This window comes from Talpa europaea (assembly GCF_964194135.1).
Source record: "Talpa europaea genome assembly, chromosome: X".
Classification (NCBI taxonomy): domain Eukaryota; kingdom Metazoa; phylum Chordata; class Mammalia; order Eulipotyphla; family Talpidae; genus Talpa; species Talpa europaea.
The window spans coordinates 28,315,666-28,342,277 of record NC_140081.1 but is presented as its reverse complement, the minus strand read 5'-3'; the positions used below and the strand labels follow the sequence as shown (position 1 = coordinate 28,342,277).

Below are 26,612 nucleotides of genomic sequence, written 5' to 3'. Positions count from 1 at the left end.
GATATAGGAACACCTCAGAGATGTTGTGAATTCAATTCCAGACCATTGCAGTTTAACAAGTATCACAATAAAGCAAGTCACAGGATTTTGTTTCCTAATACATATAAAAGTTATGTATATACTAGACTATAGTCTATTAAGTATGCAGTAGCAATATGTCTAAAAAGTGTACTTCCCTTAATTAAAAACACTTTATTGCTGAAAAATGTTAACCATCTTCTGAATCTTCAATGAATCGTCATCCTTTTGCTTGTAGGAGACCTTGTAAAAAATGCAGAATCTGTGAAGCACAATAAATAAAGTATTCCTGTATCTTATTTGGGGCTCATGTTTGTGAGTTTAGACATTTGTGAGGCCCAAATAAACGGAAAGTATTTAGCTGTGACCTAGAAGTTTTATCTCCATTAAATGGAGAACATAAAAGCTAAGGATGGTAATTGCATATGACAGGAAAGGATGGGATTAGAGCATGAACTGAGGTCTTCGGTTGCCAAGGATACACCACAAAGCGCTCACTGGCCCTCACAAGGGAGGATTTCTGTCATTTCCTCCTGAGCCCTAGCACCTGGCTTGCCTGGCTTCCTTCCTGCCAAAGTTGAACTTTCACATCTTGGAAAAATCCATTTCAAGATCATCCTATCCTTAAAATGTTCCATTTCGCTGGCTCCTTCCCAAGACCTGCATCCTCACTTTCCTGATTACTTCGTAATAACCTTTTTGGAAGTAGGATGATTAGTGTTCTGTTACTTGAATTACTCCTGTTACTTCAAGATTACACACACACACAAACACAAATTTTGTTAATATTCTTCATTTCTGATGTTTATATTTTTTTAGGTTTTTTAAATTTTTTTACATTATTGTTCATTTTTAAACAATATTTGCTTCCCCCACCCCCTCAGGTGTAGTCCCCATAGAGTTTCCTTCACCAATGCACCCGTGAACCATCACCTCAGTCCCCTGTGCTCCTCCCTCCCTCCCTCTGATCCCTCTCCTCCTCCTCCCCTGCAGTATGTCTCTGGTTTATAATTGCCTGTTTTTATTTTGTTGTGTTTTGTACTTTTATTATTTTTTTACACTGCTGTCTTATTTGGTTCCCCTATATTCCTGCTGTAAGTGAAACCATCCGATATTTTTCCTTTTCCTTCTGACTTATCTCACTGAGCATAATTCCTTCTAGCTCCATCCACGTTGCTGCGAATGGCATGAGTTTATCTTTTTAAATTGCTGAATAATATTCCATTGTGTATATATACCACATCTTCCTGATCCAGTCATCTATTTTTGGGCATTTGGGTTGTTTCCAGGTTTTACCTATTGTAAATAGTGCTGCAATAAACATAGGGGTACAGGTGTTCTTTTGAATGACTGTTTTTGTGTCCTTTGGGTAGATCCCTAGGAGTGGGATTGCTGGGTCATATGGTAGCTCCATTTTTAGTAGACTGAGGAATCTCCAGACAGCTTTCCATAGTGGTTGGACCAGTTTGCACTCCCACCAGCAATGTAGGAGAGTTCCTTTTTCACCGCATCCTCGCCAACATTTGTTGTTGCTAGTTATTTTTTGTTGTTGTTTTTTTGTTTGATATGTGCCATTCTTACAGGTGTAAGGTGGTATCTCAGTGTGGTTTTGATTTCCATTTCCCTGATGATAAGGGACGTTGAACATTTTTTCATATGCCTGTTGGCCATTTGCATTTCCTCTTTGGCGAAATGTCTTTTAAGTTCTTCTGCCCATTTCTTGACTGGATTGTTTTTGTTGAGTTGTGTGAGTTTTTTGTATATTTTTGTAATCAGTCCCTTATCAGTTGACTGGAGTGCAAAGATTTTTTCCCAGTCAGTGGAGTGTCTGTTTTGGTTAATGTGTCTTTTGCTTTATAGAAGCTTTTCAATTTGATGTAATCAAGGTGTTGATCTTTTCTGATGTTTATATTTTCACATGACAAAAGTTTTTAGGTCTGCTTTTTTCACTTACGATTTTTCACAACTATTTTACAACATCATTAAAATTTCTTTGTAGATATCCTTTTAAAGAGATATATAACATTCTGTAGTAAGAACACTGAAATATAATCGCTATTTTGCCAGTTATTCATAAGTATCTACACTCTATTCAAATCACCCAAGATTTATTGCACATCTAATATATTTTGCTACTATGCAAGGCATTGGGCTACATAAATTCAATTATTTTGGGTACAGATTTGCGATGGTGTGGAATTTTTGAGATCAATATGAAAGGAAATGAACAAGAAGAAAATAGGAAAAATGACTATATAAGATAAAACGAAGGAAAAATTCTTCTCCTATAATTAAAGCAGGAAAAGACAATGCTCTAGATCAGAAAATTTGAGAATTGATGCAAGAAAAACTGAAGGTTTTAATCCTGCCTGTTCAATTCCCACAACTCAACCATTGCTAAAAGCATATGAATTGCAAGTAAAAACCAACAACGGTAATACCCCAAAAGTTTCTCCTACAGTTTTACAGTTAGTATTTGGTCTGCCTCTCAAATTATTTTTCCAAGAGTTTTGCCAATGCTCTGCCACTTTTTGTACCTTTCAATCGTGTGACATCTCTTTTCTGGCCACCTGCATCCTGTCCACTAAGCCAGTGACATATAATTTAAATTTTGTCATAGCAGCACTGTACTTCAAGATATCATTAAATGCTGATTCAAAATGAATAACTAAAGAATGTCTAAGCTTTGGTGAAATGGATGTTAAATATCAAATACAAAAATATCTCAATATAAAGAATTAGAAGAATTATAATAGCAGTATAGCAGGTACTAGAGAATGTATTTTTAAATCCTTTTATCTTAAAAAAATGATGTAATCTACAAAAATCAAAATTTGGAGAAGGTGAGAAAGGAAGAAGAAGGGCAAATGATACTGAAATCTTCCTTCATTGTATGGAATCAGTCTCTGCCAAAATTAAACCTGTAACTAATAAAAAAACAAAGATTCAAATCTCAATGATTTTTATGATCTTTTGATTTTATGCTACAGGACTTTTTCAGAAACTAATAGCTCTAGGGGCCATACAACATTTATTTGAAGTTTAGCACTTCCTATATTTATGTCATGAACAATAGCACGTACATTGCAATTTAATTCACAGACATTTGTATTTCTTTCTTTACTCTTTCCTCCTTCAATCCTTTTTCCTCCCCCTTCCTCCCTCCCTCCTTTCCTTTCTTTCTTGTTTCTTTCATTCCTCTCTCAATCATCCACTTGTTCATTTATCCATCCTTGTCAACTTTTCATCCATCCATCCATCCATCCATCCATCCATGCATTCATTTGTCCATCCATCTATGTATCCATCTTTCTATCTTGTAGTTATTTGCAAAAAGGTCTAGAAAACCATACACCACATAGCATAGCTATTTATTCTAATAGGAATGGTGTGATTTGAGGTAATTTGTTGCTTTCTTCTCTGTACTTTTTGATACTTCTGAAACATTTTATAGAGAGTTCCTTTCATTTTTAACTTAAAAAATGCAATTAGCCAGACTCCATTTTTCAGGGTTCATGGACTATGAGAAGGGGTTCAGTCCAGAGTTTCCAGCAGATCTCTGTGATTCTCACTTGCCTAAGCAGCAGTCACCCGGGTTACACATCTATTAACAACATCCAAACTGCTTCCAGCCAGGCTTAGTGACTAAAGTCCGACCCTTTGAGTTTAGACAGTCTAGATCCCAAAGCAGCTGTTTGAATGCAGAACCTCAAAGACTCTCATCCTGGTATTACTGGACTGCAGAATGTTCCCCAGGTCTGACACCTACACACATACTCTCTCTTCATCGTTGACAGTTTGTGCAAACTTGGCCATGTTATTTATACTTTTGTCCATTGATTTTTCCACATAAAAAAGAAAGATATTTGTACCTGTCCTTTGTGCTTTAAGCTTTTAAAAAGAAAGGCTAAGAAGAGGCACCGATGAACACCTTTCTCAGTGACAAGCCTGCTATCATACACTGAAGATGCAAAGAACATTTTGATAGGAAGGCTAGGGTCTGTTTACTTTCCTTTAAAAACAAACTTTTCTTACAGACTCTGGGGAGTCTTAGTACCAAGTAAGAATTTAAATGGTAAGACCCCTTGTAGAATGAAGCTTTATAATTTTTTTTCAAAAGAGAACCATATCAATAGACTTACCCTGAAAATATTTGCATAGACTCCATATACACTGAACATGATCTTCTCCCTCCTTTTACGTCTCTTCTTTATTTGTTTCTCAAATGATTAGTAAGCTGGAACATCAGCATTTGGCTGCAACTAAACTCACATATGCAAAGAGAATAAACAGCTATCGGAAAAGAGAAATTTAAAATCTCCTTTTCTGCTTGTGTTACTTTCCAAGTGTCCTTCAGTTCTCTCTGATTTCTTTAGATACTAACATGGGGCAGTAGTTATTATTAGGGCCCTTGAAGACCCTTTCCACTAGCTTGTTAAGTGGCAGCAGTGGTGATTATGTAGAGTTGTCCAGAGACAGTAAGTGTATCAAAATTTACTAATTCCTAAATAACCAAAGTTCCAAGAATCAAAATAGATTAATTTCTCCCCTTTGACATATACATGATATCTAGATATACTTGTTAAAATATCTTCAGACAGCACTGTTTAACACAGAAATAGAACATGTGCCACCCAGATCCCTTAAAATTTTCTAGTAATCATATTGAAAACAAAAAAAGAAACTAGTGACACTAATTTCAATGATACATTTTATTTCATTTCAACATGTACTCAATAAAAAACCTTATTAATAACATAGTACACATTCTCCTTTTGTATTAAGCTTTTGAAAGTTGGTATGTATTTTATACTTATAGCATATCTCAGCTTGGAGTAGCCACATGTAGTGAGTGCTGTCTTGTACTGGACAATAAAGGCCTAAAGGCCTCAATGGTTAGCAGATTCTATGTATTTTTGCAAATATTTCTGTAAAAATGCATGCCTAAGTGCTTACAACAGAAATCCTAAATTGTGGCACAGATTAACGTCACTTATTCTGGCAACTTCAAATGTCTGACAAGACAAAGAACTTGGAAGTAAGCTGTGTGGTATTCCTTATATCCCTGTGGTTTGCTAAGGAGAAACCAACTTTGAATCTCTTGTAGGGAACTGTCCTAGGTGTACAGGAAGACGCCATGTCCCAGAGATTTTCATGAGCTCAAGGTGGCCTGAGATGGTGCTGTAGAGAATGCTTTGAAACCCTTACTTTCCAAATCTTGAAGCACTTTGCTGAAAAACTTAAGGGAAAACTTTACGGAGAGCATAATTACTTTTTGTATAGCATTATTATTTTAATAGTTAAGCTGTCCCTGACTATTTCTAATTCAGAAGAAATCATAGAACTGGCCCCAAGTGCTATACTTGTCTATTGTCAAATTTCCTCTTTCAGGACATATGCTCCATGCAAAATTCTGAGCAAAAGAGCTGCAGAATGACCTGGAACCTTTTACTGCTGACATTTACTGTTTCCCCTATCTTAAGTTCGCAAATGTCAAGGGCAGCAGCTACAGACAGTATCTAGTCATGTGCAAGTCAACAAAATGACCCACCATTCATAATCACTTAAATTTAGAGTCTCATATTGAAAGAAACGTACATGGTATTGTGTCTTTTGCAAATTCAGTTCAAAATTTAATTGAACAATAACAACAATAACCAATACTTTTTGAATTTCAGTATATGCCAAGTACCATTCTAAACATTTGCTATGCATTCTTTCACTTAGTAGCCACAAAGCCAGAAGGTTGTTATTATCCCTTACTTACAAATGAAGCCACTTAAGCATAAAGCATCTGGGTAATTTGTCCCCAAATTCCCCAGTTGGTAAGTGATAAATTGGGGAACCCAACATTGATCAATCTCTCTCCAGAGTTCATGTACTGGCCTGCTAAACTGATGTGCTCACCTACATGGGTTAAGAATGGGTGACATCTTGGGGCCTACCCTGGTGGCGCAAGGGTTAAGACACAAGCTATGAAGCAATCCGCAGCCTCTGCAGCACAAGTTTGATTCCCCACCAGCCAGGGAGCAACCCACATGGCACAGCTGACCTCTCCTGACTCACCCTCTGCTCCCCTCAGCAGTGTACTTCGGTCAATCTGCCTGTTCTGTTCCCCACTCTGTCTCTAGTGAATCCTCTCACCCCCCACACCTTTGGCCTGTACCCCAGCTTTTGTATGCATAAATATATAAATCTTCAAAAAAAAAAAAGGAATGGGTGACGTCTCAAGAAAGATAGGAAAAGGGTGAGGGTATTGACAGCTGAACTGTGGGTGTGTGTTCTCAACCTTCCTCATTTTTCTTCCCAGGGTTTCACTCCCTAATGCTACCTTTTCCTATCTTATGCTCCCCAGAGATTTTTTTTAAAAGATTTATTTATTTATGTATATAAGAACTGGGGTAAGGCCAGAGGTACAGGGGGTGAGAGGATTCACCAGAGACAGAGTGGGAAACAGAACAGGCAGATTGACTGAAATACACTGCTGAGGGGAGCAGTGGGCGAGGCAGGAAATGTCTGCTGCACCATGTGGGTCACCTCCCTGGCTGGGAGTCGAACTCATGCTGCAGAGGCTGCAGATAGCTTCATAGTGCTGACGCTTAACCACTTGCACCACCAGGGAGGCCCCCTCCAGAGATTTTTTTAACCCCATTTAACCTTCTGAGACCTACCTGATGTTCTAGTGGTATTGGGAACCCATAGAGACCACTGACGTGAACTGTCCTTTGGTTACATCAAGGACTGTTGGAAGACATTGAAACATCTCATTTCATTCTTAATCTAGGAATTTTTAGAAGTATTAAAGCTGTTCATTCTAGTGAGACAGCAGGGACTCTGTGGCATACAAGATAGACGTGAGAGTAGACAGCCATACATGTATCTCAGCTTCACTTCATTTTCCCTTTGCAAAGCATAAACATAATAAGGTTAGAGGAAGCCTTGCTTTGTGTGCAGTTTCATGCTTAGGCATAAAAGAGAAGATAAATCTTCATATTTAAGGATGACCTATGTAGAGTGGATGTTTTAGCAGTTATGATACCTAATGACATTGATATTTTGAATTAGAAAGGATGAGACTTCATCTGAAAACAAGAGGCTGTTTTTAAGCTGCTAACACTCTGAGACCAGAAAAGCTGTACCACTGCTGTTTTAAGGACCTCATATTTCTCTCTTATTGGTTCCAGGCATTTCTCCTAGATCACTGTTGACAACTTGTCTGTGTGTCCATGCTTGAGCTAAGGTTCCTTGAGTGTAGAATCTTGGTAGAAAAAAATGTTAAAAATAAGTTAGAAAGAGAATGAATAAAATTGAATCTTCACTATATACGTGACTCTCCTTACCCACATCCTGACCTAGCTCACTCTGGTCTAGCTACTCTAGCTTCTAGCATGCTAAGTTTATTACTACCCATGGCTTCTGTATATTCAGGCAGATTAAAGATGGACATATATTCTTTGACACTCCTACCCTGGAGAATGAGAGGTGGGCTCAATGCCCCTTCCCCGTGAATCTGGAAAGGCAATGTCACTGCTTTAACCAATAGAATATGACACAAGTTGACACTATTCCTACTTTGGGTCCCGTGCGTTAAGAAAATGGCAGGGCTTACTTGAAAAAAAAAAAAAAAAAGAAAATGGCAGGGCCCACTTCTCTCTTGGAGCACTCACTCTTGGAGTCTTGAGATACACAATGAAAGAAGTCCAAATACCCTGAGGCTGCTGTGCTGGTGAGGCCACACATAGGCACACCTGTCATCTGTACCTGCTAAATCCAACCTTCCAGATGTCCCTACCACTGTCCTGGATACCCAGCCACTTGGACCTTCCAGGGACTACAGCCACAGCCACTCTCTGATACAGCCATCTGAATGACCTCAAGCAAAAAGTGCCCTGCTGGGCCCAGTCAACCTTCAGAACTGTGAGGAATAATAGTTAGATTAATGTTGGGCCTTCCCGGTGGTGCAGCGGTTGAGCTCTGGGTTGCGAACCTGCCAGCAGCGTCTGCAGCGCCGTTTCGATCCCCGGCCGCCGGACGAGAGTCCCACATGGCGCGCAGACCTCTCCTGCCGCCCGCTGCTCCCCTCAGCAGTGTACTTCCTCAGTCTGCCTGTTCTGTTCCCTGCTCTGGCTCTGGTGCCTCGCTTCTGACTGTACCCTGTGCTTGTATAAATAAATAAATAAATCTTTTTTAAAATAATTAGATTAATGTTTTAAGGCATGAGATTATTTCTTTATGCAGCAACAGATAACTAAATCATGCTTGCTATTATCACCACTCATTATCTCCTCCTCAAAGAGGCTTTCTCTGATAACCTTATCTTAAAAGGAGCAGCTTCTCTCACTCCCACCTGTTTATCTCTACCTAGTGTATCTCTTCTCTGCTCTAGTATTTTTACAGCATTTACAAATGCCTAACATCCTATCAAGTATTTGGTTTTCTCTGCTTCTCCTGGTAGTATGTAAGCTCCATGAAGGCAGGTATAATTTTCTGTTTTGTCCACTGATGTATTTCCAGCTCTTGGATCATAACCTGGTACATAGCAGGATTTAGGTAAAAGTTTCTGATTTGAATGACTGAAAGATTAGGTCTTTGCCCCTATATGAGTTTTTGCCCTTTTAGAGCACAATTGGGTAGACCCTGATTTGACATTGTTTTTAGGAGCAAAACTGAAATATTTTAATCCCAGCTAATCTAGACCTATAGGAAAATAAAGACCAACTTCATCTGATATCAAGAAACTAGGAGAGCCCCTATTCAAATCACATACCAGCTCCTACCGAAATTGTACAGCTGAAGACTGTTTCCTTTGCCCACTGTTTAGTTACATAAAACTTACAAATACAGAGGCAAAGAAACCTACAAAAAATCATTCCCTTATGAAATATATGTGTTAGGTGGGGAACACAGGCAATAAGCAATCAAGTAAAATACTTAGAAAAAACAGTTTGGATACCTAAAATAGAATTAGAATTAGCCGTGTTTGATTTTATATTGTTTTTCACTTATAGTAACAGACACAATCTAGAAAGATAGTTAAGTACAAAATTTTAGAAAGCATGGACTTTCTTGAAATGAGGTTAATTCAGATGTACCCAAAATTCATACATTACTTTGTCTGAAACTTTTCAAAATGTAAATGATTAATTTAACATTCTTTAACAGAGTTGATTTTCAAATACATTTTAGAGTAAAATTCAGTTAACAAGCAAGTTCTTCAATTATGCAAATATCTTTGACTTATAAAATCTGTTACCTTCCCATGTCAAGATTTAATACTTTCTACAAAGGGTTTGAACTTTTTAACTAGATCTGCCCAATGTCCCATATATATAAAAAGCAATGTATAATAAAATATCGACTAAGCCATATTTGGAAAAAATAAAGGTATCGGAAGATCGTGAGTGCTACAGAGATAGGAAACAAGGAGAAGTTGAGAGATTAGGAGCTAATTTCAAAGAGAGTAGTCAGGGTCTCACCACTGTGGTAATATTTCAACAAAAACCCAATTCTCATCTATAAGGTTTTATTTATGATGTAAATTCCTCACCATGGTCCATGTCAACCTATCAATTTATCTTCTCTGAATGCGTAGTTGGGAAGAGATGAGCACAGTTTTAATGAATTAGGATGCGCAAGCCCCAGCACAATGCTGGGAGGTCAGAGAGCTAACATCCAACACTAGCTGGAGAAAGCCTGTAGACAATTATAAAGAATATTGACTTTTCTTCTGGGCAAAACAAGAAGCCATTGGAAGGTTTTAAGTAGAGAAGTAAATCAATCTGAATTTTTCTTTTAAAAGTAATATTCTATAGAAGTTCTCTCATGAGCAAAGAGATATTGGGGGGGGTGTGCACACACGCAGGCATGCCCATGAACATGAGGATATTTGTGTATTTCTTATTCATAGATGTCATTCACCTGTGTCACCATTCTGCTCTTTCTTTCTGGCAGACATAAAAGAAGAATACACATTTTTTTTCTTTTTTTATAATTTATTTATTTGTTTATTTACATACAAGAACTGGGATGCAAGCCCAGAGGTGTGAGGGGTGGGGTGAGAAGATTCACCAGAGACAGAGTGGGGAACAGAACAGGCAGACTGACTGAAATGCACTGCTGAGGGGAGCAGCAGGCGAGTCAGGAGAGATCTGCTGCACCGTGTGGGTAGCTCCCTGGCTGGGGATCGAACTTGTGCTGCAGTGGCTGCAGATTGCTTTATAGTGCTGAGACTTAACCCCTTGTACCATCAGGGAGGCCCAGAATACACATTCTTTACTGAGAAGGGGAGATCCTTTCTTCACTCAGGCACACCACTAAATATCTGCTGAACTAAAAAATGTCATGTGATTTTTAAAACTATGTGATTCATTTAACCCTAGAGCTTCTCATAAAAGTGAAATTCAGCTTGTGTTGTGAATTCTTAAGTCATCATTGCACTTAGTTATATTCATTTTATTCATTGGTAATGAAGGTATTCTTACTATCTTTCTCTCCTCTCCAGCTTTTAGGATCACAGCATTCTATTCAAACAGGTATATGTACACTTGAGAAACATACATGTTGTCAATATCAGTTGACATTAGGAATTTTGAAGGGAGAATTCTGGAACTACACTTAGACCATCTACACTTCTCGCGATCATAGTCATCATTTATATTGTTGAAAAATGAACAGTGATGTAAAAAATAAAAATAATTAATTAAAAAAATAACTAAAAAAGGGCCTCCCCTGTGGCGCAGCGATTGAGCGCTGGGTTGCGAAGCTGCCAGCAGCTTCTGCAGCACCAATTCGATCCCCGGCTGCTCCCCAGCCACCGGAGGAGGGTCCCACATGGCTTGCAGACCTCTCCTGCCACCCGCTGCTCCCCTTAGCAGTGTACTCCGGTCCTTCTGCCTGCTCTGCTCCTCTCTCTGGCTCTGGTGAATTCTCTCACCCTTCCGTGCTTCTGACTGTACCCAGTGCTTGTATAAATAAATAAATCTTAAAAAAAAAACTAAAAAAAATTTTTTTTTGCTTTTACTTACAAAAAAAATGAAATAAAATAAAACAAACCTACTTGGGGTAGCATAAGTTAGCTAACACCCTGTGGCTTCTTTGGGAATTTAAGGCAATGATCTGAGACAATATCCGAGAATGTAATTTTAAAATTGAAGCTGTATGTGAGAAATGTGTTGGGGGATTTTAGGAACCTTCTAAGTTAATAGATTTATTTAGAGCAAGTCTAAATGATGCAGATCAAAGAAAAAGAAGCTACACAATGACAGACTTCCTGAACATAAATACACAGGCATGAAGATGGAAAAGGTGAAATGGCTGAAAATAACTTCAAGAAGGAGAAAGCTAAGTGCTTATAAATTTGACAGGACCAATGAATTATTATAAATCTGAAAGACTATTTCTCCTAGCTATGAAAGAAATAGCCTTTGTCCCAGTAGTCTTTTGCTCATATCTTCCAGCAACTCCAAGATATGTTGGCATTACCATATCAAAGTCCCTTGTAGCCTTGAAAAATATGTTATCAAGTATATTTTCTTGGGAAGGTCAAAAGATCAAACAGTCAGTCCATCTGTAATAATACAGAATTTGAGATCATAAGCTTAGAATCCACAGAGCTTGGATTTGAATTTCAGACTCACTACTTATTAGCTATGTGATTTGATTTAATGAAAGTTACTTAATCTCTGTCTTTATTTCTTCATTGAAAAAAAATGAAAATAACAATATTATTTTCCTTATAGAGTTGTTAAGAGAGATAAATGAATTAAATGTGAGAGATTCTAGAAAAATTCCCTGCACACAGCAAATGTTTAGAAAGTTAACCATCGTGATGTTGGCAGTGGGGGTGAGGAATGATAAGGGTGAGGATGAAGATGGGAATTATGATGTTGGACTATCACAATCATATTTAATCTAATCTGCTTTCTATTGGGCGTGACTTTTTCTTTGCAATGTTTTTGTTTTTTTTTTAAACATATGGGTATGCCTTCAGTGAACTCCTTTGAAAACTCTTTGTTCCTGAACATAATTGTTTGAATAAGCAGATGCCTCTGGGCTCTCCCTTTCATCTCAGTCCAGCTGGTAAAGTTTGAATTCTCTTAAAATGTCTCCAGGGTGTCTTCCATGTAAAATTCACAAATTGCCTCTTTGCCAGACTTGCCTTTTTCCTTATCTGAATCTCACTCAGTATTTTTTCTCTGCATCATTTTTCTACTAGAACCCATAATATTCTCTTAATGGGACCTGCCCAGCACCCTGTTCACTGCCTCAAAGAGTGACTTTCCCTGAAATAAACAGAATGTCACTAGGGATAAATGTTCATAGCAGCGAAGCTCCTTTTGCAGCCAACAAAATCTTTTTATTTATGCAAAAAAAATCTCCTTTGATTTATTTCAGAGTGGAGTTCTTATTTCAAAACATTGAATTGGAGGGAGCAGAATCTTCTGACCCATTGTAGTGAATCATGATCTGATTTCTGCAATTAGAGAAAGTAAACATTTTCTCCAAACAATTTGTGGAATGAAAAGGTGGTGTCTATGCCATTATTAATCAGAGGCTTACTTTGGAACTGGGGGAGTAGAAGACAAGTTGGGTCAGATACATTCAAAGTTCCATCCTATAAGGACCTCCCTGCAAAGAAATGCATCCTAACATTAGAGTCATAGACCTGCTGAAGTCCTCGGCTTTCAGGAAATTCATTATGAATCTTGGGAATGTAATTTACTGCTTCTTAGAAACTTCAATTCCTAGTCCATAAAGTAGAACTATTAGTTTCTACCTGTCAGTACTGTCAAAAAATTAAGTGTGATGATACAAAATGACTTTATAAATATCAGGTAATTTTAGCATCATTTTTAATCTTATATGTTACAGAAACTCTCTAGAAGGGATTTTTTATATATAATTTCCTTTTTAGACACAATATCCCAGACTTAGATCTTCACATATCCAAAGATTTCAAAATGATAGCTTGGTAATCCAAAAATGATAATTGACATCTAAGGAAAATCCATTTTGAGCAATATCATTTATTTTAGAAGTCCTAATTTCTCTTTCTCTCTTCCCTTTTATATTGTACCATGCCTATACCCAGGTTACAAAGAGCTTTTTCATCTTCTAACCACTCTGTATAGTTTAGGGACATCAAAAGCATTCGGATAATATCTTTGAAATACTAGGGACGCACCTGTCGTCTGTCACCTGTGACCTGGGGGGCTACAGCCAGGCTAGGAAACTGGTGCAGTTGTTTGGGATTAGCTGAGCTGTTCTCTGAGGCTGGAGGTCAGGGTCCAATCCTGAAGGTTCAATAAAGGGCTTGATCGAGAAGGTGACCAGATGAGCACCTCCCTTGACAAGGGGGGCTGGGGTATCCCGTTGAAGATTGACTTTGCTTCTAGTATATTCTAGCATGCTGAGTGATGCTGTAAAGGCAGGATGCCATGCACCTTCAGCTTCAAGGTCATCTAGGGACTCACAGTGGGATTCCCATAGGGGGTCTGGAGCGCCTCCCTTCATGGGAGGCTCAAGATGTATTTGTTAAGGGACTCTGTGGTATTTATTAAAATAATATGGAGCCAGTGCTCACAGCCCTTAAATGACAGTATCCTTCATGGGAAAACAACTGCAAAGATCATTACTCAGCATTTACTCATTTGCTATGTACAGGCTCTCTGTCAAGAGATGTGTTGTGTATGCATCATCACTGATTGTCACCGATGACAACATGACATTGGTCCTGTTTGCCTTCATGTTATACAGAGGCCCAGGCATTTGAAGCTGCTTACCTGAGCCCCATAGATGCCTGGTGGTATGCCGAACATCACAAAATGTCTTCAGAAACTCTAATCGTGTGCATGCAGGTGCAAAAATGAATCTTTTCCACATGACTTCTAGTATTTGAATATTCCAAAGTAAGACTCTGCAATAATTATGGTTAAACTGAGTGTCCCTTTTGTGCTAAGGCTATTGTATTTGGCTTATTTCTTTATTGCTTTACAATTCAATCAACTAAAAACCAGTTTAACCACTTACTATGATGAATTCTTTTTTTAGTTGACATTGCCTCTGAAACCAAATATGTGCCTTTCCTCCACACGCTCCCCCACATGAACCAATTCTCCAACTCTTTGACAACTCAGATGTGCTACAATTCAATTCACTTCTCACACTGACTACCCAGAGTTAGCATAACCCTCCAAGTTAAGGGGTCAGTCGTGCAAGAGTGTCCCCACTTCAGATGCCAGCCACAAGTCCTGTGCCTCTTTGTAATTATGATCAACTGGCTATAAACTGGAGTTTCCCAGGTTAGATAATTTGCTAAATGGCTCTCCAAACTTGGAGAGAGCAGTTTGCTTACTACTACTGGTTTATCATAAAGGCTTTTTTTAAAAATGATGATAGTTTTTATTTCTTCTTTTGCCGATGTGGTGAAGTATCATGATTGATTTTCAGGCATTGACATCCTTGCATCATGGAATAGATTTCTTTTGGCCATGATGTTTGATCCTTTAATGCATTGTTGAATTCAGTTTGCTAGTTTTTTGGAGGATTGTTGCATGTGTGCATCAGACATCATAGATAATGGTCTGTAATTTTATTTCCTTCTTTCCTTTTTCTTTCTTTCTTTGACATTAACCTCAGTGATACATTTGGCTACTTCACTCCTACAGCAAAACAAAAAAGGCAAAATAAATAAATATGACTACCTCAAGATAAAAAGTTTCTGCACTAAAAAGAAGCTATCATTGAAACAAGTAGACGCCCCACTGTTGGAAAAATGTATTAGTGCATCATACATCTGACAAAGGACTAATATCCAAGATCCACAAATAACTCATACAGCTCAACAAAAGAAAGTAACTCAATCAATAACTGGGCACAATAGCTACATAGACAGTTCTCCAAAGAAAACATACTGATGGCCAATAAACACATGAAAAATTCTCATCATCACAGAAATATGAACTAAGACCACAATAAGATACTGTCTCAGTCCTGTGATAATGGCCCTTATCAAAAGTCTTGTAACAACAAGAATGATAAGGATGTACAGCAAAGAAACCGTTGTACATCGCTGGTGGTAATGTAAACTGTTACAGCCCCCATAGAACACAGTATGGCATTTCCTCAAATATTAAAGATAGAGCTACCATATGGTCCATCAATCCCATTCCTAGGTACCTAACCAAGAATGCAAAAACACTAACTCAAAGGGATCTATGAATGTGTATGTTCTTTGCAGCACTATTTACATCATAAAGGCTTTTTAAATGATTATAGATGAACAGCCAGATGAAGTGCCACATAGGACAAGATTTGGAGGGTCTCAGGAATTTCTGTTGTCTTGGACTTTGGGGTACACCTACTGTCCCAGCACATGATTATGTTCTATTCACCAACCTAGAAGATCTCAGAACTTCCTATTTAGGGGGGTTTTTTCAATGGCAGTTTCATTACATAGGCTTCATCGATCAAGCCATTGGCCATCCATGATTAAATCAATTGCCAGTCCTGCTGCCCTCCCCAGAGGTTTAGAGGCGGGCTGAAAGTTTCAAGTTTCTAATCTTATTGTTTAGTCCTCTGGCAACCAGCTCCGTTCTGAGCCTATCTAGAGGCTGACCAAGAGTCATCTCATCAGTGTCAACCCAGATTTGGTTAAATAGAGCTTGCTGTGAATTACCAAAGACAGTCTTTTATCACTCAGGAAATTTCAAAGCTCTGGTGTCAGGAACTGGGGACAAAGATCAAATGTATATTTTCATAATATCACACTTCTGCAGTAAAATTTTCCAAACCATGACATAGCTCTACGATCATGTAAATTGTAAAAATTTTACCATTCTTTAGTAATGGCTATTTAAACAAGTACTTTAGTTTTTATGAAAAGGCATGTTAGATTTATCAATTAAATTAGAACATTAGAACTGGGAAAATTACTTTCTGTGTAAATTATTTATGGAGGATTTAATGAAGACTTTTAGTGACACTAAAAGTGATCTGTCCTCTAATTTAAGATTCACATTCCATGTAAGCTAAAGCAGCTAGCAGAGAATGTTAAAAATGCATGGAGAATTGTACCTATTGAAGCCTTTCAACCATTTCACCCGCCCCTCACCCCCCCACCTTTGGCAACCACCAATTTGTTTTCTTCATCTATCAGCTCAGGTTTTTAAAGGTCCTTGGAGACCTTTTTAAGATGACAAATTCACTTTTGCTCCTGGCATAAACCGTTACATGAACAGTAATGAAATTTTAAAATTATGACCTATGATGTAAAAGTGAGCTTTGCCTTAGAGGCCTAAGGTTTGATTACAAACTTTCTCATCTCAATTTCCCCCTTTTAGTCTGTTTACCAATCTATGTTTGTAGCAGCTATTGCTGTATTCTCCCTGCCTTCCCCTCCACCCACCCACCCCCGGTTTTTTTAGAGAATCATGGAAAAGAGTGGGGCCTCTCCACTCTCCATTTTCTTCCAAAAGAAAATACCACTGTTCTCAAAAGAGGTCCCATTGTGCTTGGTTCTGGAAATTTTTCATGAGACTTGGATTACTCTAGAGTCCTGGATTTGAGATTCCTTAGACATTGCTGCAGTTGCTGTGCCCATTCCAGTGAAAGACTGTTGCCATGGCGCGCCCTTGGAAGCGGAGTTGAGATGGAGATTAGCCTGCAGGAAGGTTATTAGGGGGGTTTCTAGAAATCAAGAGCTGAGAACAGAAGGGGAAAGAGGCAGGAGGTGGTAGAGGGGGACATTATATAGTGATGTAGTGTCAATGGAAGCTTCAGTCACCTCTGCAAGGAATTCTGAATAGAGGGTGTCTTTGTGGCACTGGGATGGGAAGGCGTGACCTTTATACCCTCACTTCCACCAGTCATTGGAAGTGGGCTGCTGGGAGGAGACAAAGTAGCTTTTCTGCAACTGGGCTAATCTCTGATAGGGGCTAAGTGTCAAGTGCTCCTGCCAGCAACACCCCTAGCAGCTGAAGAAATAAGTCTGTACTTTTTGAATGGAGATGTGGGCAAGCTTACCACAGTATCTGCCACAGTGACCATTTGTAAAGTCCATTCTTCTCTTCAATGGTTCTCTGTCAAACTTTTCTGTTTGGAGCTTTTGGAGACCTTGCTTCCTGAATAGCAGAATGGCTCTGTTCAGAGAAAGGTAGGGCTGTCTAGAGTAAGTAGACACAGTTATGAATCCTGTTAACTACACGCTGCATGAAATAGCCATTTTCCCAGAGGCTGGGGGAGCTTACTACTGTGCCCGGAGCCTAGAGCAGTGCCAGACACAGAAGAGGTGCTCAAGCAATACTAGTTGAATAAACGAACTTATGGGCAGCTATTTGAGAGTGGATTGGACTCTCCCTTGCAGCAGAAAAGATCTAGTTGGTAGTTTAACCCATCATTAGCTTCTGTCTGGTTTGTAGGAATATCAATGGTTACTGATCAAGTGTCTTCCAGAGAGACCTTCTTTAAACCAATTTGAGCAGGAACTCATAGAACAGAGATCTCACTAAGAGCTTGAGCTCTGAATACACAAAACTGAGATTAAATTCCATTCCCACCAGATACAAGCTGTGCCACCTTCAACAAGTTATTCCACCTCTCTGTGCTTTGGAACGCATCTGTAAAATGAGATACAATTAGTCATTTACTCATTAGGTCGTTGTGAAAATGAAATTAAATAATTAAAACCGTTAGCATATGTGTCCGACAAATTATAATTATAATTTCAAAGCTGGCAAGCTTCATGATCATGGGCATTGGCTTTTGAATGTCTAACTATAAATCCTGCCTCCACTTATGAACTGTTAAGACCTTGAACAAATGATGAATATTTCAACTCTCTATGCATCAGTTTCTCCATCTAAAAGGGGTTTCGTGAGGATTAATTAACCAATAATTGTCAAGTGCATAGAGCAAGATAAATCTTTAAATAAAAAAGGAATTGAAACAGAATTTTTACAAAAAAAGTATTAATTTACCTAAAATAAAATAATAACACTAGTAAAAATTAGCATAATACATTCTTACGAAAAATGTTTCTTTTTTCAATATTTATTTATTTATGCATACAAGAACTGAGGTACAAGACAGAGGCGTGGGGGCGAGGTGAGAGGATTCACCAGAGACAGAGTGGAGAACAGAACAGTCAGACTGACTGAAATACACTGCTGAGGGGAGCAGCGGGCAAGACAGAAGTCTGCTGCGCCATGTGGGTCAACTCCCTGGCCGGGGATTGAACTCATGCTACAGTGGCTGTGGATAGCTTCATAGTGTTGAGTCTCAACCCTTTGCACCACTAGGGAGGCCCAAAAAATGTTTCTAAAAAAAAAAAAAAAAGGATTGAATGGCATTGGTTTACAGTTTTGCACGTCTCTCACATCTGACTTGGTGGTAGACAGCTGCATTCTCATATCTGTGTCTGCATTCAATCTGTTGCAATAAGTTGTTTTGATTGGATTATAGGAAGTCAATCTTTTTCTACATATGTTCATAGGTGAACATATTCACACTGAATATGTTTTAGGGACCCCAAAGGATCCTCGGACCACAGTTTGAGAACTGTCGGCCTCTTCATCTATATTATGGTCGCATCTCACTCTGGTTTTGGTTTTCAGGTTCCAAACAAGCATCCTCTATAAGAGAATCCTTCAATTAGGAGGGTTTTACCAGGTGGCCTCTGGCACCTTTGCATTGCTAGAATGATTGCTGTTTGCACCACCACTGTCCTTGGGATCTCATTGAATGAGTGTCTGTCTTTTAACTGGGATGGCATTTCAGGTGGGCACTGAACTGGGATCTGTCAAATGGAGTCTGAGACTGGGAGTTTGCCCACCCCATTACACACATCTTTTTCATTTGACATGTGCTGTACAAAGACCTTATCCTTGGGACAGGAGAGCAGGATGGTGGAGCGGTGCCCATCTTAAAATATGCCCTTGAGTAGAAGGTTCGTGGGAAGAACAGGCTATTGTTGTTGGGTGGGGCTCCCCATGCAGGTCATGGTTTGCCAGATAACTCTGTCCTCACCCAAAAGCTGTTTTTCACTTTTTCCCAGGCCAAGCCCCATGAGTCAGATTGCAGTTATCAGTTTCTGAAAGAATTGTCTTTTTTTTTAAAGATTTATTTATTTATACATGCACTGGGTACAGTCAGAAGTGCGGGAGGTTGAAAGAATTCACCAGAGCCAGAGCAGGGGGCAGAGCAGGCAGAAGGACCAAAGTACACTGCTGAGGGTGCAGCGGGCGGCAGGAGAGGTCTGCGCGCCATGTGGGACCCTCCTCCTGTGGCCTGGGAGCAGCCGGGGATCGAACCAGTGCCGCAGAGGCTGCGGGCAGCTTTGCAACCCAGCGCTCAACCACTGCGCCACTGGGGAGGCCCTGAAAGAATTGTCTTTATGTTCCCAGGAGCTACAATTGTTGGCGTAGATCAAACTAGTGGCAGAGCAGACATAAATTAACCAAGTCTTCTGGACTCACACCCTTCTTCAAGTCATCTGCTGGTGATTTCTGCAGAACCAAAGTGTTTATAAAATCTCACAAAGCCCTGGATAATTTAAGTGTTTGGCTGAGTAATAATTTCTTCCCTTCCATCTTAGGAAGGGTTTTCAAGCAAAAATGTGCTGTTTTCCCCAGTTAAGGGCCAACTATCCAATCTGTGATTTTTATCTTTTTCTGATCCCCTTTACTTGTGGGCACAATGATACATGAGTGGTCCAGGGAGATGGCTTTGTTTGCCAGTCTTGGAAGCTCTCGCGTTTGGTAGGTGACCTGACTTGGTTCATGACTATTGGAGTTTCATCCCTCGCTGCCTTCGTGTAAGTGCATCTGGGTGTGGAGTGGGAAAGAAGGCGGAGATTGGCACTACTGTGCTGGTGAAGATCTTCAGAGGCCAGAGTTGCGTTTGGACTCGACTGGAGACTTAAATCAAGTAGATAAATAAAAGCATAAGAAACCTGCTAGAGACCAAATATTTGTGTCTCTCCAAAATGTATATATTGAAATCTAACCTCCAATGTCATGGTGTTAGGAGATGGAGCATTGGGAACTATCAGGTCATGAGTCAGAATCCGCATGGTTGATATCAGCGTCCTTTGAAAAGAGACACTGTAAGAAGTACTTTAATAAAAGAGAAGATGTCTATGTAGGAACCAAAAAGCTGGTTCTCACCAGACACCAAGTCTGCCTGCACCTTCATCTTGCACTTCACAGCCTCCAGCACTGTGAGAAATACATTTCTGTTGTTGATACACCCAGACTATAGTATTTTTTATTTGAGCCTGAGTGGCTTAAGAAAAAACCTAAGTACTGGGCCTCCCCTGGTGGCGCAGGCAGTTGAGCGACACGCTGTGAAGCTGTCCGCAGCCTCTGCAGTGCCGGTTCGATCCCAGCCGGCGAGGGTCCCACATGGCACGGCAGACCTCTCCTGTCTCGCCCACTGCTCCCCTCAGCAGTGTGTTTCAGTCAGTCTGCCTGTTCTGCTCCCCACTCTGTCTCTGGTGGATCTTCTCACCCTCCTGCGCATCTGGCCTGTACCCCAGTTCTTGTATAAATAAATAAATCTTAAAAAAAAAAAAGAAAAAACCTAAGTACAAAAATCATGTTACAATTGAGGATATTTGTGTGGGGGGTAAATAACAAGTTCAGATTACACAGCTGAGATGATATCAAACAGTTCAGAAGTGACTACATGCCAGTAATCTATGCCAGCAGGTCCTGAGCATGCAAGTATTATAATCACAACAGTTGCAGTTCCAGTCATAACATTCAGTGAGAGCTTACAACATGCCAGGCACTGTTCAATGTGACTTATATGTCTCAACTCATTCATCATTCCAGTTATATCTATGGGAGGTACTGTCCTCCCATTTTACAAGTGAGTAAACCGAGGTACCGAGAGGTTAAGCAATTTATCACAGTTCGTGAGTGACTGAACCATGAATTGATCCAAGTAGACTGGCTCCAGAGCCCATGTTCTGCACGGAGAGTCCAATGAGCGACACAAAATGGCAATGCATGAAGTTGGTGCAGTGGAGTTAATGACAGCTGAAGGGTAGACAGAGCTCTGGGACGAGAAGTCACCTATTTCAGCTGGTTATAGTAACCTGTACATACTTCCTGAAAGAGATGAGGGGGCCAGTAGATGTTGAGTTAGAAAGATCAATATCTGGGACCCAAGGAGATTAAGCAACTCACTTGCTCTATGTCAATTAGGTTAGGAAGGGCAAAGCTGGAATAGGAATTCACATGTCTTTTATGGAGAATGACCCCATGGATCTCTCCACAGTTTTCTACTGAGTTCTACGTGCTGAACTCTGATAAAGGCATAAGTAGACGTTTTAAAAAGTCATCATGAAAATTATGGTATTTAAATTGCATCTCAATAAAACTCTTGCATATTTTTAAATCCAGCATATTCTTAGTGGCCAGAAGTTTCTTCTAAATACTATTCTTTTGATGAAAGTCACAAAGATTTTTATTTGCATTTCCCTGATTACGAGTGATGTTAAGTAGGATCAAAACAAGGGTGGGAAGAGCACAAGGGACTAGGGTGAGGACACACGGGTGAATTGGTGGTGGTAATTTCACAGGGACTATAACTGAGATGAGAAAGCATATATTGTACAAAAATGAAGAATGATGTAAAAAATACATCAAATTAAAAAAATGTCACAAAGGATCCTTGGAGAAATGGCACCTCCTAGGGCTGAGGCAGAGACAATAGAAAATGGGCCTGGATAATCTTCTAGTGGCAGAAAGGAAGGAAGTGCTCAAGAAATAAAGGAATGGAAGCATGGCAAAGGGACACAGGAGTCAACTGAAGGAGCTCCCAGTGTCCAGAGGTGTAAATAATTTGAGCAGCAAAATGAATAATGTAGTATTAGGTTTTAATTCAAAGCATAAGACATATACATACATATATATATATATAAATTCATACTAATAATGATATGAGGGAAATATTTCTTAGAGAGGAGATTTTTTTTTAATTATGTGCATATTTTGCCTGCAGGAAGTAGAGCTCAACTCCCAGCATCTCCTCTTTAGGATGGACTAAGTATAAGCACATCCTGAGAAGAGGCTTGAAATTGTCTCTTCTTTCTGCCTTGCATTTGTTGATCTTGGGAACCCCTGGCACAGAGCACATCTTATTCCTTGTAGCAAGCTTACTGGGTCCTAACTGTTCTTCTTCCAAAGAACAGAGCATAAAAAGGGAGAAACAGTAACTGTGGTGGAGAGACCCTACAGACACCACCTTAACCAGGGCACAAAGATTAGTACCATCAGTGCAAGTCTCATGCTTTCTGTGTTGTCATAATTACAGGGCATTTTGCCTCTACTGTGTTCTTTCTCCCAATTCTACAAGCTTGTTCAAAAACGAAAAGAGGGAGAAGAGGGCCTCCCTGTTGGCGCAGGGGTTAAAGTCTCAGCACTATCAAGCTATCGCCAGCCACTGCAGCATGAGTTCAGTCCCTGACCAGGGAGCTCACCCACATGGTGCAGCAGACCTCTCCTGTCTCCCCTCTTGCTCCCCTCAGCAGTGTATTTCAGCCGATCTGCCTGTTCTGCTCCCCCACTCTCTCTGGTGAATCCTCTCACCCCCGCACCTCTGGTCTACACCCCAGTTCAAGTATGCATAAATAAATAAATCTTGAAAAAAAAATTTTAAATGAAAAGAAAGCAAAACTCTAGACAGCTCCACATAGAAGGACATTCTACAAAACACCTGACCAGTATTCTTCAGAACTGTCAGGGTCATGAAAAACAAGGAAAGACAGACATTGTCACAGTCCAAAGGAGACTTGATGACTAAATGTAATGTAGTCTCCTGGATGGGATCCTGGAACAGAAAAAGTACGTCAACAAACTGGTGAAATCCAAATAAAGTTTGAAATTTCATAAATTGTGATATATCGGTGTGAGCCTCCTGGTTATGATAAGCGTGCCATGGCACTGCACAGTGCTAACACTCAGAAAAAAACTATTTGAGGTGTGTATAGATGCCTTCTGTATTCTGTCTGCAACTTCCCTGTAAGTCTCACATCATTCTAAAATGAGCAGTGTGTTTAAAACAAATGAACAGGGCCTCCCTGGTGGCGCAAGGGTTAAGACACAGCCTATGAAGCAATCCACAGCCACTGCAACACGAGTTCTATCCCCGGCCAGGGAGGTGACCCACTTGGTGCAGCAGACCTCTCCTGACTTGACTGCAGCTCCCCTCTTCAGTGTACTTTGGTCAATCTGCCTGTTCTGTTCCCCACTCTGTCTCTGGTGAATTCTCTCACCCCCCACACCTCTGGCCTGTACCCCAGCTCTTGTATGCATAAATAAATAAGTCTTTAAAAAAATTGAACAAAAAAAAAAGTCCACAGGGCCTCCCTGGTGGCACAAGGGGTTAAGTACCGCACAATGAAGCAATCTGCAGTCTCTGTAGCACGAGTTTGATCCCCGGCCAGGGAGCAACCCAAATGGCACTGCAGACCTCTTCTGACTCGCCCACTGCTCCCCTCAGCAGTGTATTTCAGTCAATCTGCCTTTTCTGCTCCCCACTCTGTCTCTGGTAAATCCTCTCAGCCTCCCGCATCTCTGACCTGTACCCAGCTCTTGTATGCATAAATAAAAACAAAAAAAAAGTCCTCAAGTCTTGGTCAGGATGTGGAGCAAGTAGAAATTGCTGGAAAGAATGTGAAAGCAGTCCAATTACTTTGGGAAACTGTTAAACTTAAAATGTCCAATGTAGGGCCTCCCCAGTGGTGCAGTGGGTTGAGCGCAGCACTGTGAAGCTGTCCACAGCCTCTGCAGCACAGGTTCGACTCCCGGGCAGCCAGGGAGATTCCCACATGGCGTGGCAGACCTCTCCTGTCACGCTCACTGCTCCCCTCAGCAGTGTATTTCGGTCATCTGCCTGTTCTGCTCCCCGCTCTTCCTCTGGTGAATCCTCTTACCCTTCTGCTCCTCTGGCCTGTACCCTGGTTCTTGTATAAATTAAAAAAAATTGAATCTTTAAAAAAATAAAATAAAATAAAATGTTAAATGTATACCCACTATACATACAGCTCAGCCATTTCACTCTTAGGCATTTAGCCAAGGTAAAGGAAAGCATGTATATTAAAAAAAAAATCCCTGTATAAGAATGTTAATAACAGTATAATCCACAATAGATCAAATGTGGAAATAATCATCAAAGGATGAATGGATAAACAAACCACAGTACAGCCACACAGTGGAACAATACACAGCAATAAAAAAGAACAAACTGCAGCATGGACTAACCTCAAGAACATCATGTTAATGTAACTCTTACAAGAACTATAAATGTTAATAAATATATGAATGGATGCCCAATAAAATCATAAATACCTTTTTGTCCTAACAGTTAATAAATATTTTGATAACTGCATTGTTGGAGAAGTAAAAACAAACAAACAAACAAAACTACAGGCATTCATTCATACACTGTTAGTAGAAGTACAAATCAATGCAACCAATTTGAAGAGAGAAAAACAGCTATTTCTAAAAAAGAAAATATATTAGATGTACATGCCCCTTGACCCAACAACAACCAAAAAAAGAACATCATGTTAAGCCAAAGAAGCCAGAAAAAGATGGTACCGTACATACAGCATGATTCCATTAAAAAAAATTCTAGAACAGGAGGAGTCAATCTATAGTTACAGAAAACTGGGCAATAATTGTTTGGGGCCAGAGGGTGGCAGGGACTGACTGAAAAAGGGCAAGAAAAAACTGAGATGATCAGAATGTTTTATATCTTGATTGTGTCAGTGTTCCCATGCATGTACACATGTTAAAACTCTCCAAATTCTGCATTGAAAATGGTGACATTATGTAAATTACCTCAATGAAGTTGATTAAGAAGTGTGATGAGGGACCTACCCAGTGGTGCAGTGGGTTGAGCGCCATGCTATGAAGCTGTCTGCAGCTTCTGCAGTGCAGGTTCGATTCCTGGACGGCCAGGGAGAAACCCACATGGCATGGTAGACCTCTCCTGTCTTGCCCACTGGCCCCCTCGGCAGTGTCTTCAATATGTCTGCCTATTCTACTCCCCTCTCTGTCTGTAGTGGATTCTCTCACCCTCCCACATCTCTGACCTGTACCCCAGTTCTTGTATAAATAAATAAATCTTTTTTTAAAAAAAAGAAGTGTGATGATTATTTTTGTGTCAATTTGGCTAAACCAAATACCCAGTTATGTGGTCAAACACTATTCTAGACATTTCTTTGATTGCATTTTTTCAAAAAGATTTATTTATTTATTTATTTATTTATACAAGCACTGGGTACAGTCAGAAGTGCGGGAGGGTGAGAGAATTCACCAGAGCCAGAGCTGGGAGCAGAGCAGGCAGAAGGACCGAAGTACACTGCTGAGGGGAGCAGCGGGCGGCAGGAGAGGTCTGCGCGCCATGTGGGACCCTCCTCTGGTGGCCGGGGAGCAGCCGGGGATCGAACCAGTGCTGCAGAGACTGCGGGCAGCTTCGCAACCCAGCGCTCAATCGCTGCGCCACTGGGGAGGCCCCATCTTTGATTGCATTTTTAAGATGAAATTAACATTTAAATCAGTCAACTTTGAGCAAAGCAGATCACCCTCCATAATGTTGATGGGCTTCTTCGAATCAATTGAAGGCCTTAATAGAAAAATCTGAGGTCTCTCAAGGAAATTCTGGTGTAGCAGACTGCCTTTAGATCTGAAACTGCAATTCTTCCCTGGTCTCCACAATTACTTGAGTCAATTCCTTAAAATCTCCCCCCAATTATATATATATATATATCTCCAAATAGCACACACACATATACTCATATACTATTGGTCTGTTTCCTGGAGAACTAATAAAAGAAGAAAAGTAAGCCTACATTATTGCTCTTCCCTGCTAATCTTATGACCTTGTAGGAGAGAGATCACCACTGTCACAAAATGAATAAAGGGAAGAATATGAAATCATTTCTCATTCTACAACTCGTTTCTCTTCCTACAAATCAATTTGAAATGAATCTTTGCTGAATGACTGGAGTTCATGTGAGATTTTTGGTTAACTGTAGACCTTCAATTATTCCGATTCAGTTGAAAATTACGCCAGATTGCACAGCCTGGCTTCTGACTCAGTTTTTTAAATTGATCCAAAGTGTTTTTGTGCATCTCTTTTAAGTGCCATCAAATTAAGCCTCCCAGGGTGTCATCATAATATTCTTTGCAGATATGTGTGCCCTTTATCTCTATATCAAGGTAACCCCACCCTATTGGGAGAATCAGAGTGTAAGTATGTCCTGAGAAGAGGCTTGAAGTTGTCTCTTCTTTCTGCCTTGAATTTGTTGAAACCCCTAGCACAGAGCACATCTTATCCCTTGTAGCTTACTGGGCCCTATTTTGTGTCTCTTCCTACAGAGCGTGGAATTCCTTTGATTGACTTTTCATCCCCTTCTCATTTGCATTAGATTTCTAATTTTATGACCCTCCAGGCTCACAGGGTCTTCTTACTCTGAGATATTTTCAAGTATCATTGACAAATGAGATTATGTAATCCCACTTCTGTACTGCCATTTACAATTTATGTGGAAAAGGTTCCAATTTCAGAGAAAGACCTTTTAA

At 39.9% G+C, this 26,612-nt stretch overlaps 1 protein-coding gene across 1 annotated transcript in view; it reads left to right on the top strand.

Annotated features, from left to right (window-relative positions):
• The window catches only part of MAOB (monoamine oxidase B), a gene marked incomplete at its 3' end in the record, with an annotated part of 102,661 nt that overhangs the window by 53,787 nt on the left and 22,262 nt on the right, over positions 1-26,612 (top strand). The window lies entirely within an intron of this gene.